General features: G+C 44.9%; 1 protein-coding gene across 6 annotated transcripts in view; it reads left to right on the top strand.

Annotated features, from left to right (window-relative positions):
- The first annotated feature begins 13,007 nt into the window (after positions 1 to 13,007).
- The window catches only part of CCDC92 (coiled-coil domain containing 92), a 36,185-nt gene continuing 34,513 nt past the window's right edge, over positions 13,008 to 14,679 (top strand). Inside the window, exon 1 of one of the 6 annotated variants that reach the window (XM_019038447.4) lies at positions 13,008 to 13,146. The gene's annotated coding sequence lies outside the window, so the exon portion shown is untranslated. Of the gene's footprint in view, positions 13,147 to 13,608; positions 13,781 to 13,843; positions 13,935 to 14,679 lie in introns of those variants that run through there. The other 5 variants (XM_004054119.5, XM_019038448.4, XM_055358374.2 and 2 more) reach the window with 5 other exon arrangements.

Raw genomic sequence — 14,679 nt, 5'->3', positions numbered from 1 at the left:
AGGTCAAATCCCACCTCCCAGATTTAAACACAGTTATTTTACCACTTCTGATATTAGGAATCTGTTATCTTTTCTTAATGAAATATTTTAAATAAGTGAAGCCAAATAACTTCTATTAGCCATACTATTAGTTTTACCAAGAAGTTTTTTTAAATGTCATTTATGATAGCAAATGGTCTCATAGATTTAAAGGATTTAACATTTGACGTGTGTCAGAATAGTAAATCAAAAATCAGTCACATTTACTCTCTCCTGCAAGAACTCCCTCAAATGTCATGAATAGACCTAGACATTTTCTTCCTTCTGGTCAGATTCTCAATCTGAGAAGAGTAGGAAGTGGCACAAAAGTTACATGAAACTTAGAGCTTATATTCTGAGATGATGGTGTTAAAAACAAAAAAGCAAATATAATCCTTTCTAGAGTCATTGTTGATTACAGCTCTAATTTCATATGCACAGATAAGCGACATGTGTTCTCTGGAGCCATCCCCCGACTAAGACCAATTCACTCTTCTCACTTTCACCACTGAGCTCCTCCACAGCATCTATAATACCTTCTGTGTGCGCCTCCCACATGCCATTCTGTACCCCCACCCCCACTACAAAACTGCTCTCAGAGTCAAATCTCGGGGCCGTTCCTCCTGCCTCACCCTGAATCCAAGTCTACGGTCTCCTCGGCTCCCAGTTCCCTGCACATTCTCACTTTTCCTCTGGCCTTGCTGATTGTGTCTGCCATCTCAGATGCCTACGCCTAAATATAGGAGTCCTCCATACAGTATGTCCTGTCTCCATTTTTTAGCTCAACTACCTGCTTGGCTGGAATGATGACCATTTCCATGATGATGATGCCACAGTTTCTTAACACAGTCTTTTCTTCTTACCTGTATCTCCAACTGCCTACTAGAATTATTTCCCCATCATCCCACGATAAACTGAAAATCACTACTTTGCCAAACTCAAAGTCCCCATAAAAGGCAACTTCTTCCCTCAACAAATCTCCCAGGCAAAGAACTTTGAAACCAACTCTCTCCTCCTCCCCGGCCCCCACACCCCTTTCAACTGTTTTCTTTCTGTGCTTGTTTCTTCCCTTCAGCATTTAAACACAATGCAGAAGTCTCCCCCAACCTTAAGGAAAAACAGCATTTAATCCCAGGCCTTCTCTAGCTACCCTGTCTCCCTGGCCCCACCCTCCATTTCCCCATCCAGACCTCTTAAAGACTGATTTTTCCAGATTTCTATTGCTTCACTTCCCACTCATGCCTCAATCCAACACCACACCACCGAGGTTCCTCTCATTGTCGGCCTTCTCTTGGCCAATCCAAGGGCACTTTTTGTTCTTTATCCCACTGGACATTACTGGCCACACTCCCTTGGCTCCTTCTGTGACCCTACGGCCTCTGTGTTCTACACTCACTGCATAAACCCAGTATTATCAGTTGGCCGGGCAAGCTCTTGTAAACACTAGTTCATTCCCATGAGTTCCATCTCCCCTCTCCTCTGCTCCTAACATCCACACCAGTTTCAACGATCTCGCCCACTGGTTCTCAACTCTGGCTGTGAAAGAAAGCTTTGCTAGGAGTCCACATTTCAACTGTTCACAAGGCCTCCAGAGGGCACTCAAACACCTGCTCAGAAACCTTCTCGGCTCTTCACACTAAGGAGTTAGGACTTGAAATCAATGTCACAATGGGTTACTACCTCTAGTTGCCAAGCATCATGAAAATGCATGCAACCTGCTTTGTGCAGGTTCTCTGATTCTAACTGTGAGTCTGGAGGCTTACCACAAGGTCCTAGTCCTATCACAATGTAAAGTTATAGTATTAAAAGTAATTTATTGAATATCGGTTAACTGAGAAACTTGACATGTTTTCTAGCCAACACCGAGTACTTTGAATCAACGAAATATTCTTAAACCCCCATCAGGCTCAATCCTAAACATATTTGAACTACACATCCAAAAGTGATATTTTGAAAGCCAGAGGGACATACAGGATTTACTCTGCAGAAGAAAAATGGTTCCAATTATTTCTATGAACTGTTGTATTGTTAACCTAAGTGGCAGAGTTCATCATCTTTGGGACAGGGGTCTGCTCTGGCTACAAAGGCTTCCTCACAAGCTCTGTCACAATATCATAGAACACACTGCAAAATAAGATATGAAAATAACCTATGATTATTTTATGAACTTTCAGGGGTATGAAAAATAAATGAGTTCTAGAATAGCTTTACTGAGTTTCTTATAATGTATCGAATGACACAAGAGACACTGTGTATTTCAGAATTAGAATAAAGGTGTAGAAATGTTTTAGCGTTAAAAAGCAATACGAATTATATTTTTAAAATTACATTTTGAATGCTTCTGCTACATCTTCAAACTTAAATTGTATTTTAAAAATTCTCTTCTTTCAGTGTCTTACAAATGAGTAATCATAACCATTGGTTCCACCTTGTGACTCTCCCACATGGATTAGCTGTAGCACAACTTGCTTGTTTTATTTTTTTGAGACAGGGTCTCGCTCTGTCACCCAGGCTGGAGTACAGTGGCGTGATCATGGCTCACTACAGCCCTGCCTTCCAGTGATGCTCCCACCTCAGCCTCTTAAGTAGCTGGAACCACAGGTGTGTGCCACCATGCCTGGCTAATTTTTGTATTTTTGGTAGAGACGGGGTTTTGCCATGTTGCCCAGGCTGGTCTCAAACTCCCAGCCTCAAGCCATCTGCCTGCCTTGGCCCCTCAAAGTGCTGGGATTACAGGCATGAGCCACCATGCCCAGTAGACACAACTTTCAACCTGGGCTGAAAGACTTCAATTTGCTAAATCTAAGATTCACTCCTGATCCCTTTATTACATCTCTAGGCCGTTTGAAACTACTGCTCCTGTCCATTCTTGAAACTTTCTAACTTCCAGGACGTCTCTCCTGAGTGTCCTCATCTGCACTCCCTTCTAGCCAGTCCACCAGGCTCACACTAAATGAATCTGCTCCTGTAAGCTCTGCAACAGTAAAACCAATACGGTGAGCGTGGAACCCAAGCTAAGCCAATCAGATTGTCCTTCTGGAGAATTTGGAATTGGGAAGTGGAAAGACTGGGTCTGTGATGTGAGCTGGCAGAAGTTAGAGTTTCAGAATGGCCTTCCAGAGTGACCACCTGGGGTCACGTGTTATTTACTGCCAAGCGAGAGAAGAGATTAGGGGGAGGGCAGGCACACATAGAAGCATAGGGCAGACACACAGTGAGCAGGAGAAGCCTGGGAGATGAAGGCAAAGAGCACAGCCACACTGACTGCCGCCAACTTCCCAGCGACTGGGCCCCAACCTCTGATGAAGACATTTACCTTCCTCTCTAATGACTTCTGTTACCTTGGCAGGCACTTTCTCCGCTACCTTTTCCCCACTTGTCCTTCAAGGTACCCATGCTCCAGCCATACTACTAACAGCCAGGTGGGCACTCACACATGCATGAAAGGGCACCACTCTGCCTATTTCCTGGCCTGCCCCTACATGGAAGAGACCAGTTTACCAAGATGAAGAGAAACCACTCCAAGAAGTCAGGTGTACTCTGACAACAGGATGACTGACAAAAGGACCACTAATGCCCAGAGGAACCTCCACCACCCACTCAGAGAGGCAAGAGTCTACCCAATGAACCCCAAAGACAATCATGGTATTATCTGAAGTCGAGGTCATGCAGTCTCAAATAATTCTATGTGAAAAATATCAATGGTCCAGTCTATCTAGACAGATATGCCCCAATTTACAGAAGTACAACTATATTGCAAGAAAAATTTACCATGTAGAAATATTGATTTTAATACCATAGCTATGTATAGTATCTGGTCATTCTCACAGCAAAACATGTGTACTGTAAAATCATTCTTTGTAAATCCTCTTCATGAGACACCTATGTGTCCTATAAGACCTTCAAACTCAAGTACATCCAAAACTGAATCAGTCACTTCCTCACCAAAGCCTACTATACTCCTGTCTTAATCTGTTTTCTATTGCTTACAAGAGAATACCTGAAACTGGATAATTTATGAAGAAATTTATCTCTTAACAGTTATGGAGGCTGAGAAAGCCCAGGGCCACATCTGGTGACAGCTCTCCTGCTGGTGGGGACTCTCCAAAGAGCCCTGAGCCGGCACAGGGCATCACACGATGAGAGGGGGCTGAGCATGTTAACATGCTGTCTCAGGTCTCTTTTCTTTTTATAAAGCCCCCAGGTCCCCTCCCATGACAACCCATTAATCTATGAATGGCTCTGCCCTCATGAGCCAAACCTCTGAAAGGCCCCACCTCTCAAGACTGTCACATTGGGGATTAAGTTTCAACATGAGTTTTGGAGGGGACAAATATTCAAACCATAGCCAATTCCCAACTATAGTAAATGAGTCCACTCTCCCCTCAATTGCCCAAGTCAATATCATTGACTCCCCCCCATCACAAAGGTCTAGCCACTCTCTTCCAAATACCTCTGGAAACTCTCCACTGTGTACCTGCATTGTCTCAACTTAACTCAAGCCACCGTCATCTTCCCTGGAATTCTACAAAAGCCTCCAGTCTTGCTTCCCTCTAATCCATTATCTACTCTAATGTAACCTTCTAAAATGCTAAATGGATTGTTCTTACCCTACTCACAAGTTTTCAATGGGTCCCAATCATTTTCAGTGTAAATTCCAAATTTATTCATTGGCTTTAACCAAAAAAAAAAAGTGCTCATGTCTATTTGCCATGTAGCTATCATGTCCCAGATATAATATACTTTGTTAAATCAAATGTTCCATCATACATGTAATACAGGTACATGTAATCTTGGCAAATACAAAAAAGATTATTTAAATCACCCGACATCCTACCGAATTCCACAATTCTTAAGATTTCCATCTAATTTCTTCTACATATTTTTGCCATTCATAGGTTTTACTGGAAGGCTGCTGGGACTTTTTTTGGGGCGTTTTAATCATATCAGGTATACAATTGTGTATCCTGATTTCCTTCCACTTAACACTATCATAAGCATTTTAATATATTTTCTTCATAAACGTTTTTAATGGCAATGTTATTTGCCACTAAATATATGATATAGGGGATGTATCATAACCATTCTGCAAACTGTGCCCATAAATATAATTCTACAATATACATATTTTGTGCAGAAAGCTTTTCTCTGTATTTAAAAATATTCTTTTGATGGTTCCTAGACCATCAAGAAATGTAAATAATTTTAAGACTCTTGACACATATGGCCAATGTAACATAAGAGTGTGTCATTTTTACCACATCCTTTTAGGTACTAGGCACTGTATATTTTTGTCTAAATCTAGACCTTTATGAAATTGGTGAGAAATTGTAACATCTTCATTACAAAAGTAAATGCCCATTGTAAAAAAAAACTGAAGCAATGCAAACACATGTGATATGAAAAACCAGTCTCCCCTAGGCTTTTCCCATGAAGTAATCAGAATTAAATGTTTTCAGGTATTCTAGTCTTTTTCTAATTCTTATTCAGAATATATATATATATATACACACACACTCACCCTTCATTATTTTGTTTCGTATCTTACAAAAAATGAGATTAAGCTTGCTTTTTTGGCTCAACAGTATATTCTAGACATCCATACAGGCTATGTCAGTACATACAAATCTACCTCTCTATATAAAAAACTAATAGGCTAGACATGGTGGCTCATGCCTGTAATCCCAACCCTTTGGGAGGCCAAGGCGGGAGGATCACTTGAGGCCAGGAGTTCAAGACTGGCCTGGGTAACGTAGTGAGACTCCGTCTCTACAAAAAAATTAAAAAATCAGCCAGGTGTAGTGGTGTGTGTGTGTGTGTGGTCCCAGCTACTTGGGAGGCTGAGGCAGATCACTTGAGCCCAGGAGGCTGAGGCTACACTGAACCACATTCCGTACCACTGCACTCCAGCCTAGGCAACAGAGCAAGACCCTGTCTCAAAACAAAACAAACAAAAAATCCCACAAAAAACAAAATGCTACTTGATATTCCACAGTATAGGGGTACCAAAATTTATTGTGATTATCTTCAATTTTTCCTCATTATAAAAGACGCTGCAATACACATTGTTTATATTAGCGTATGTTCTCCTATGAAAATAGCACAGATTCCTTGAAGTGTAGCTGCTAAATCAACGTGTACTTTTATTTTGATAAAATTCTGCCAAAATTGCCATCTAAAAACTTGGAACAATTTTATGTCCCAACAATGTATTAAGTGCCTCTTTTACATCGCTGGATAGTTTTTAATTTTTGCCTGATGCCCTCCTCCCAACAAAAAAATCTAGTTTTTAAATTTCCATTCTCCTAATCACAATGAGGTTGAATTTCTCTTCACTGTTTGAACACTTTTCTCTCTCTAAGAACTATTCATATCCTCAATTCATTACCTAATTTGTTAATTCTATTTATTCTTTATACATGCTACAGGTTGTTTTCCCAGTCTGTCACTCTGTAACGCTTTTTGTCACAGAATTATCAACTGTGATTATAGTCAAATTTATCAATCCTTTCATTTATGATTTTAGGTCTTGGTCTTACCTAAATGGCCTACCTAAAACACATAATTTCCAGTGTATCCTTCTACATAACAAATTCTCTTATATTTCCTTCTAATGCTTTTATAGGTTTTTTTAGTTAGTTCCTTAATCCATCTAAGTTATTCTGAATGTGATGAAGTAGGATCTTTCTTTCTAAATAAAGAGCCATTTATCCCTATACAACATACTGAATTATAATTTCCCAACTGTTGCAAAACACCAACTTTATCATATACTAAATTCCGATATAAAAATGGGTCTGTTACTGGATTCTACTTTGCTCCAGGCGTCAATCTGTCTATTCTTGTGTTCACCATTTATATTACTGCAGCATTTCAGTATGCTTTGACTTCTCATATAGCAAATCCCCCAACACTACTTTTCCATTAAAAACGTTTGTCATTTTTTGGCCATTCTAGGACATTTACTACTACAAAAGAGTTTTAGAAGCAATTTATCAAGTGTCCAAAAGAATTCCCACTGGGATTTCAATTGTAATTACATTGAAATCATAGTTTAATTTGGAGAGTACTGCAATCTACAATGATGCCTTCCCCTCCAGGAACAAGTCTGCCCATTTATTTAGGTTAGCTTTTAAATCATTTAGGTAAAAGTTTTTACTTCTCTTCATAAAGCTTTGGTACATTTATGTCTTACTTGTAAATGTTTTCTAGTTTTGCTGCTATTCAGAACAGAATCTAACTTTTCTATACGGTAATTAGTGATTTGATTATTAATGAATTACACAGCTTTTCCAATGTTTCACAAGTTATATTTCTATCCAGCGAACCGTCTATTCACATCCTATAACCACCTGTGTGTGGATCTTCATTATTTTCTTCACCAATTTGGATGAGTTCTTTGCATACTGAAAATACTAACTCTTAGCTTATCATTTGCCACAAATATTTTCCACTTTATGATCCGGGTTTTTTTTTTTCCCTTCTCTTCCTAAAGAATAAATTTTTATGTAGTCTAATACACTAATTTTTAATTATTATTTTCTCTATTGTTTCTAATAGCAGCAGCTACTTACAGATTTGAGTGCCCTGTAGGTGCCTGGTCCTTTATCTCTTACTCTCATAACACCTGCAAAGTGGGGATAATTTTCCTCACTTAAAAGATTCCGCTTTAGATACATCTGAGTCTAAAGCATGTGCTCCATCCACCTTAGCATGTAAAACTCCTCTTTCCAGATGTTTAGTATTTACTTACATTTTCTTTAGACTCAGGGGGCATTTGTCATGATTTCATTATTATTTATGACATTTCCATATAAAAAAGTATATTTCTGGGGTGCTGAATAAGTTCCAGTGACCTATATGGATATTTTACAGCCAGAATGATACTGTTTTAATGAATGTGGCTCTATAATATGTTTAAATATATTTGTCTCACCTCATTACTCATAATTATTCTACCACATTCACCCCAAAATGAACATCTCCATAACATGCAGACATCACAGCCCGAAAATGGCCTCTCTTTCCGTTCAAGGTACCCCTTCAGACCTTTCAGGATACTTTATGGTCTCCTCCACAGAGCGCACACTTGACTCTATAAGGTTGTGCCTACACGGTTCACTTGTTTTGCTGCAACCTGGTCAGAGCCAGTTTCTTGTTTAGGGTTTTTTTTTTTTTTTTTTTTGGCCATTTTAGGTTCTAGTAGGTTATTTCTGGTATTCAGAAAGCTATTAATTTTATACATATACTAATACATGGTCACTCCATCAATTTTTTGTCTAATAATTTTTGTTATTGTTTTCATAGTAAATAGCATCTACAAATATTTCCCTTCATTTTAGAGCTTCACTTCACTCCTATCTCATGTATTACCGCTTTGTCAAAACATACAAACCTTGTTAAATAATGTCCCAATTTTTAGTTTGACTCTCTGATACTTTTAAGTATAGACAACTAGTTTAACATTTATGTGTACTTTTTGCATACCAAGTACCTTTTTATTGCTTTTATTTATCCCCACTTCTTAAAAATTAGAAACAAGGATTTGTGGGGGTTTTGTTTGTTAGTTTTGTGAGACAGAGTCTCCCTCTGTTGCCCAGGCTGGAGTGCAGTGGCATGATCTCCGCTCACTGCAAGCTCCACCTCCCGGGTTCACGCCATTCTCCTGCCTCAGCCTCCCGAGTAGCTGGGAATACGAGTGCCTGCCACCACGCCCAGCTAATTTTTTTGTATTTTTAGTAGAGACAGGGTTTCACTGTGTTAGCCAGGATGGTCTCGGTCTCCTGACCTCATGATCCACCTGCCTCCCAAAGTGCTGGGATTACAGGTGTGAGCCACTGTGCACGGCCAGGATCTTTTTTTTTTAATCAAACATTGATTTGACCTTAGTGTAGCTGGTAACCTGAGGTCAATGTGAATTCCAAGGGAAAGCTCACGTCTCTTCCAGACAGCCCTCTGAGATGGCCAACCTGGTCTCCCCACTTCTACTCTCCACCCCCAACACGCCCCCACATCTTGCATGCAACGACTAGAGTGGCTGTTTAAAGATACGAATCTGATTATGTCACTCCTCTTCGTAAATCCCAACCCATATCATGGTTTCCCATTTCACTCGGGATAAAATTCAACCACTTTAATCTGCCCTACATGACCCTACTTGATCTGGCCCCTGGCCTAGCCACTCTTTCCCTTCACCTCCATAGTCTATCCACATTCATTCTTTCCGTTCCTGGGATGGGCAAAGCTTTTTCCCCACTTTGAAGCCTTCCCACATGCTGTTCCTCTGCCTGGAAAATTATCCCCCACTTTCCTCCACACTAACACCTACACACTCTTCAAATCTCAGCTTAAATCTTATTTATACAGAAAAGCCTTTCCTAGGCCCCTTCTCTCCACTCTAAAATTTGGTCTCCCCTTTTTTATACTCCCTCTTAGCAGGTGCTTCTTAACTTTCACAGCAGATACCAGTTTGTGATCATACGTGTAGTTGTGATTGTGTTTAAATTCCAATCCCCCTCATAAATCATAAGCTTCAAGAGAACAAAATAAGTTGATTTTGCTGGCCACACTACAGGCACTCATATATATCTGAAAGAAAGAAAAATACGTACAAAGCCCCTAATCGTATCTCATACATCTTAAAATGTTACCCATCACATCATTCAATCATTATTTAAATGATTAAAATATTAAACCTCAATATTAAAACTCTGATACAGCCTGCAAATTTAGTAACAATCCCTTTTCCCTGAAGGACATAAAAGCTAATCTGAATCTGCTGCTGCCACAGAAAAATACATGTACAACTTACAACTCTAAGGAAATAAGCTTAAATATTATAGTGCGAGTATTGTCTAGTGTTCAGTTTGCTAATATGTTTATTCACAGTCAACTAATTTATATGCCTTATTTTTTAAGATATGTAAAAGCACTAGGGGCTGGGCACAGTGGCTCACACCTGTAATCCCAACACTTTGGGAGGACTGCTTTAGGCCAGGAGTTTGAGACCAGTTGGGGCAAGATAGTAAGAGCCTGTCATTACAAAAATAAAATAAATCAGCCAGGTGTGGTGGCACATGGTTGTAGTCATTCCTAACTAGTGGGGAAGCTGAGGCACGAGGATCACTTGAGCCCAGGAGTCCCAGGCTGCAGTGAACTAGAATCATGCCACTACACTCCAGCCAGGGCAACAGAAAGAGACCCTATCTCTCTCTCTCTCTTTTTTTTTTAAAGAAGAGGAAGAAAAGAAAGCCCTAGGAAAAAATGCTTTGCCAAATATTGTTTAAGAAGACTAATGTATTGTCAGTACTTGATAAAAATTAATTTAAAAAGTCACAAATTAAAAAGCATTCAAAGTTGACTATCTGTAGTGCTCTGTGATATGATACACATCTGGTCAAAAAATATAAGTGATATTGCAAATAATTTTTGGATCACAAAGGCTAATAAAACCAACCTTTATGTATACTACTTTACATTCCACAAAACATACGCACTGTATCACTGAACTCTATGGAGCAGACAGAGCAGGCCATTTACAGAAAAGAAAACCGAGGTTTGGTGTGATTCAATGTCCTCCCCAAGGTCACACAACTTCTAAGTGCTAGAGTCAGAACTACCATAGGGGAGGGGTGGCTGCTTCCACATGTAAATTTCTTAACCAAAAGAGAACTTCATCATAAATGCCGAATCTCGATAATTAGCGTAGATCTGTGCTCCTATCACCGAAATTTCATCTCATCAGAGAACCACCACCAGCGAAAAAGCTGTTTTAAAGTTAAAACTTAAACTGCTATCAATTTGGGAAATGGCTAAACCATGATATACTGAAACTATGGAACGTGGTGCAGCAGGGGTTAAAAAATGACTTGAAGCATTATATGCTAACATTGAAAGTGACGGTGCAACAGTCCTTGTTAAAGCAGTCAAAAATGATGCTAAGTGCATACACGTAAAAGTACTCCAAAAGATCTAGGATAAACACCACACACATAATAGTCGGCATCCCTGAAGACAGAGGTTGGTAGTCAAAGACAAAATGCCATCTCTGTGATATGCTGTTTTTACAAAGAAAATGTACTACTCTGCTAATACAGAATTAATTTTTAAATTTTAAATTAACCTGCGGGTTGAACAAGGTCAATTTCCTGCTCTAAAAAACTATGCGTCTATGAAGGAAATAGGAGCCCTCTCTAAATAAGAAGCCAAAATGCCTAAAAACTGTTCCATCTTGTGAAAACAATAAACTGTAAATATCAGAAAACGTTCCTTGAAGAAGGCAATAGCTCAGAAATCTTTTTTCAGTATCTGGTCTCCTTTGTTGGAATAAGACAGCCCGTAAGCAATCTAGCAACCAGAACAGTTCAGTTCGGAGTAGGCTCCCGGGGAGATTTAGTTGTTAGAGTTCGGCAAGAAAGGTTTCACAAAGGAGCTGAGTTCTGGGGGAAATGAGAGGTGATGTGGCGGAGAGATGGATCCGGACGGGAAAATGTCTGGGAGGGGGGTATACGGAGTTCATGAGAAGCCGGGGACAGTGAGAAAACTGCAGTCGAGTCCTGGAAGGGGTGAGAACGCCCGCGGAGGCGGGAGTCCGAGGGAAGTGGACAGCGCCGGCAGCCAGTTTACCTGGGTGAGAATCCGGCCCTTGTTGTGGTCAAACAATGGAGGCGTCCGGCGGCAGCAGCCTTCTGCGCTGGGTGCGCGAGGGGTTCCTCATCACCTGAGCGGGATGCTCGCCTCCTCTGCCGGACGCAGGGCGCCCTGAAAAACACACAGCACCCCATGCAGCCGGCTCCTCCGCAGCCGCCCGGCTCCCCGGTCCCCTGGCGCGGCCATGACCGCCTCTCCCGGGACCCGCCTGGAAGGGCTCCAAGGCGCGGCTCCACGGGCGACGAGGGCGGCCGCGCTCCCCCTTCCCTCGGCTCCAACAACAATGGAGCCTGGCTCGGGAGTCCGGCTCCCGAGGGGCCTCGCCCGGCCTCGCCCTGCCCGCTGCCCAGCCCTCGCTCGCACCGGCCGCCATCTGCGCCCCCCGGCCCCGCTCCCCCGCACTGCGGGCCCGCGGCCGACCGCCCGAGGCCCGAGGGGCGGCTTCTCAGCCCGGGACCCGCCCGGCTGCGCGGAGCCGCTCTGACCTTCCCCGCCATCCCCAAGGACCGGGCCGGCCCGAGGCCCATCCTCCGGGATGGGTTGTTTTTCTTTTCTTTAATCCACTCCACCTCCTTCCCACCCCCAGCCCGCTCCCTGGCCCCCGACCCCCGCCTCCCTCCGGGAAGGAAAGAAAGACTGCAGCCCGGCCGCCGAGAACTCACTCCAAGTGAGGGGAGTCAGCGCCCCAGGCCGCGGGCGCCGCGCACCCACCTCCCTCTCCTCAGGGACACCTCACAGGTGCGCCTCCGAGCCGCGCGCGCGCGCGCTCCGCACACCCAGACGCCTCCGGGGGACAGCGCGCGTGCGCACGCACGAGGCCGGGGAGCCCCGGGGGATCGGGGGCCGCACGCATGCGCGGCCACCCGGCCCGCGCCCCCACCGCCCGCCTCCGCCCCCGCCCCCCAGCCCCGGCCCGGCCGGGCCCGGCCATCCCCCACCCCAGCGCCCGGCGCGCGCGCTCCCGCTCGCCTCCCTCGCTCCTCCCCGCGCCCCCCCCCGCGGCCGCGTTACCCAGGGCAACCGCAGTGCGGCCGCACCTGAGCTGTGCGCCTGCGTCCCGCGGGCCTGACCCTCCCTTCCCCTTGTCCCTCGCCCCTGCCCCGCCACAGCCGGGCGGAAGGGGGCGTCGCCCCGCCTCGCCAAGTGAATATCGGCCCGCCGCCCCCGCCCAGCCCGGCAGACAGACCCGCCGCCGCGCCGGCGCCTAGCCTGCCGGGTCAGCGCGGCCAGGCCTAGCCGCCGGCCCCGCTCCCAGGGTGCACCGCGGCTAGCGCTCGGGTGGGAGCGGGCGAGATGCGCCGGGCGGGCGGTGCCCACTGACCTCCCTCGGCGGCCCGGCCCGGGCAGCGCCCGAGCCCAGGCAGCCCCGCCCGCCGCGCCCCGCCCAGCCCATGGGCCACGGGCCCCCGCCGCCGCCCGCCGGGAGGACCGAGCCTAAGAGGGCAGCCGCCTGAAGGAACGCGACGGCGGCGCCCGCAGGTGAGGCGGGGCCCGGGGTGTGTCGAGTCCGGCCCCGCTCACCTGGCAGCGCCGGCGGGGTCGGAGGGGCCGGGCAGGGACGGAGGGGCCGGGCAGGGACGGGAGTTCGTGGCGAAGACTTTAAAAACCCTCCCCGCCGGGAGACGGGGCACGGGGTCCTCCTGCCCCACCTCCGGGGCTTGGGAGCCACGTTAGCTCCCCCAGGGGCAGGGGTGGCCCCGGGCGAAGGCAACTCGGGAGACGGCGGAGTGGGGGAAAGAGGGTCCCTGAGGCTCGGCGACCCCCGCGCCCGCCCCCGCGGGGTCCGCCGGCCCTTTCTGGGGAGGGGGCTCCCCGGCCCGGGCTCCAGTCCAGGGTGCCGACCGGCCGCGGCGCGCGCCCACCCCAGTGCCAAGGGGGAGGAGAGGCCGGTCCCGGGGCGCTCCTGTCTGCCCCGGGGTGGGATCGCAGGGCGAGGGATCCGCATTGCAGGTGCACCAGGAGCGCCCCGGGGCCTAGCCCGGCTTTGTCTGGGATGCTGTGGGGAGGAGGCCGTCTGAATCCACATCGCCTTTTTAAATGCTTGTTACCACCCGGGGAACCTTACAGACCCTCCCTGACAAGTTGTATCGCCTCCCGTCCTGGTAGCCTTTCCGTAAGTACACTACCTGCCAGCCCCTTCCTGAAGCTTTGATGCGGCTTTAGTTTACTCTCAGTAACGATTTGCCTGTGATTCGTGAAACGGAGCAGAATGCACAAACGCAGCAGAGCTCCAGGCTTGGCTACTGGGCTGCCGTCTGCTACGGCGAGTGAGTTTCTCTAACTTAGGTTTTCATGCTGACCTGTATTGTTTCATTTCAAGTTTTGGTATTTAGCAGTACGATCTAGTCCACTAAGGAAAATTAGGCGGCCAGAGAGAAAATATAACCGTGCTCTGTAGCTTAGGTTGCAGTAGTCGGTTTTATAACAAAATACAAGCTACCAGGCTGTTATACTTTAACATATTACGCAGTTCCAGAAACCTGTAAGAGTATTAAAACTAGGATTGCCATTTTAAAACTTTTACGTTTGAAATTTATTTAAAGAGCATTGGTATTGATAAAACGACTTTTCTTTTTTTTTTGCTCGTCAGGAATTCCCATGCATTTTCTCTCTATTGCATTGTAAGGAAAAAGATGCTAACGTTTAAAGTGCCTTTTACCTCCAAAGATGTTTTGAAATGTATGTAATTCTTTTGGCTAACTGTTCATCTTATGTGAAATATGCTTGGAAGAAGGCTTTAAAACTCGTGATTATATATACGGGTATGCGTACGTATACATACACACCACTGAAAAATCTTAAAATAGTTTTGTTACTCCTCTGCGTATTATAATTACTCCGTAAATTTAGTTTAGGTACATTTAAGATCTAAAGTACAGGACAATTATTTGTGTGAGATGTTTACTGTAACACATTTTAAATACATCAGTCTAACAAATAGGTTTTTTTGGAAATTAGATATTTTTATTAACTCTTTAAAAAATGAATCATTCATCTTGGGTTTATAACTCT

Source organism: Gorilla gorilla, chromosome 10 (assembly GCF_029281585.2).
Source record: "Gorilla gorilla gorilla isolate KB3781 chromosome 10, NHGRI_mGorGor1-v2.1_pri, whole genome shotgun sequence".
NCBI classification, from domain to species: domain Eukaryota; kingdom Metazoa; phylum Chordata; class Mammalia; order Primates; family Hominidae; genus Gorilla; species Gorilla gorilla.
This window is presented reverse-complemented; position numbering and strand designations above follow the sequence as displayed.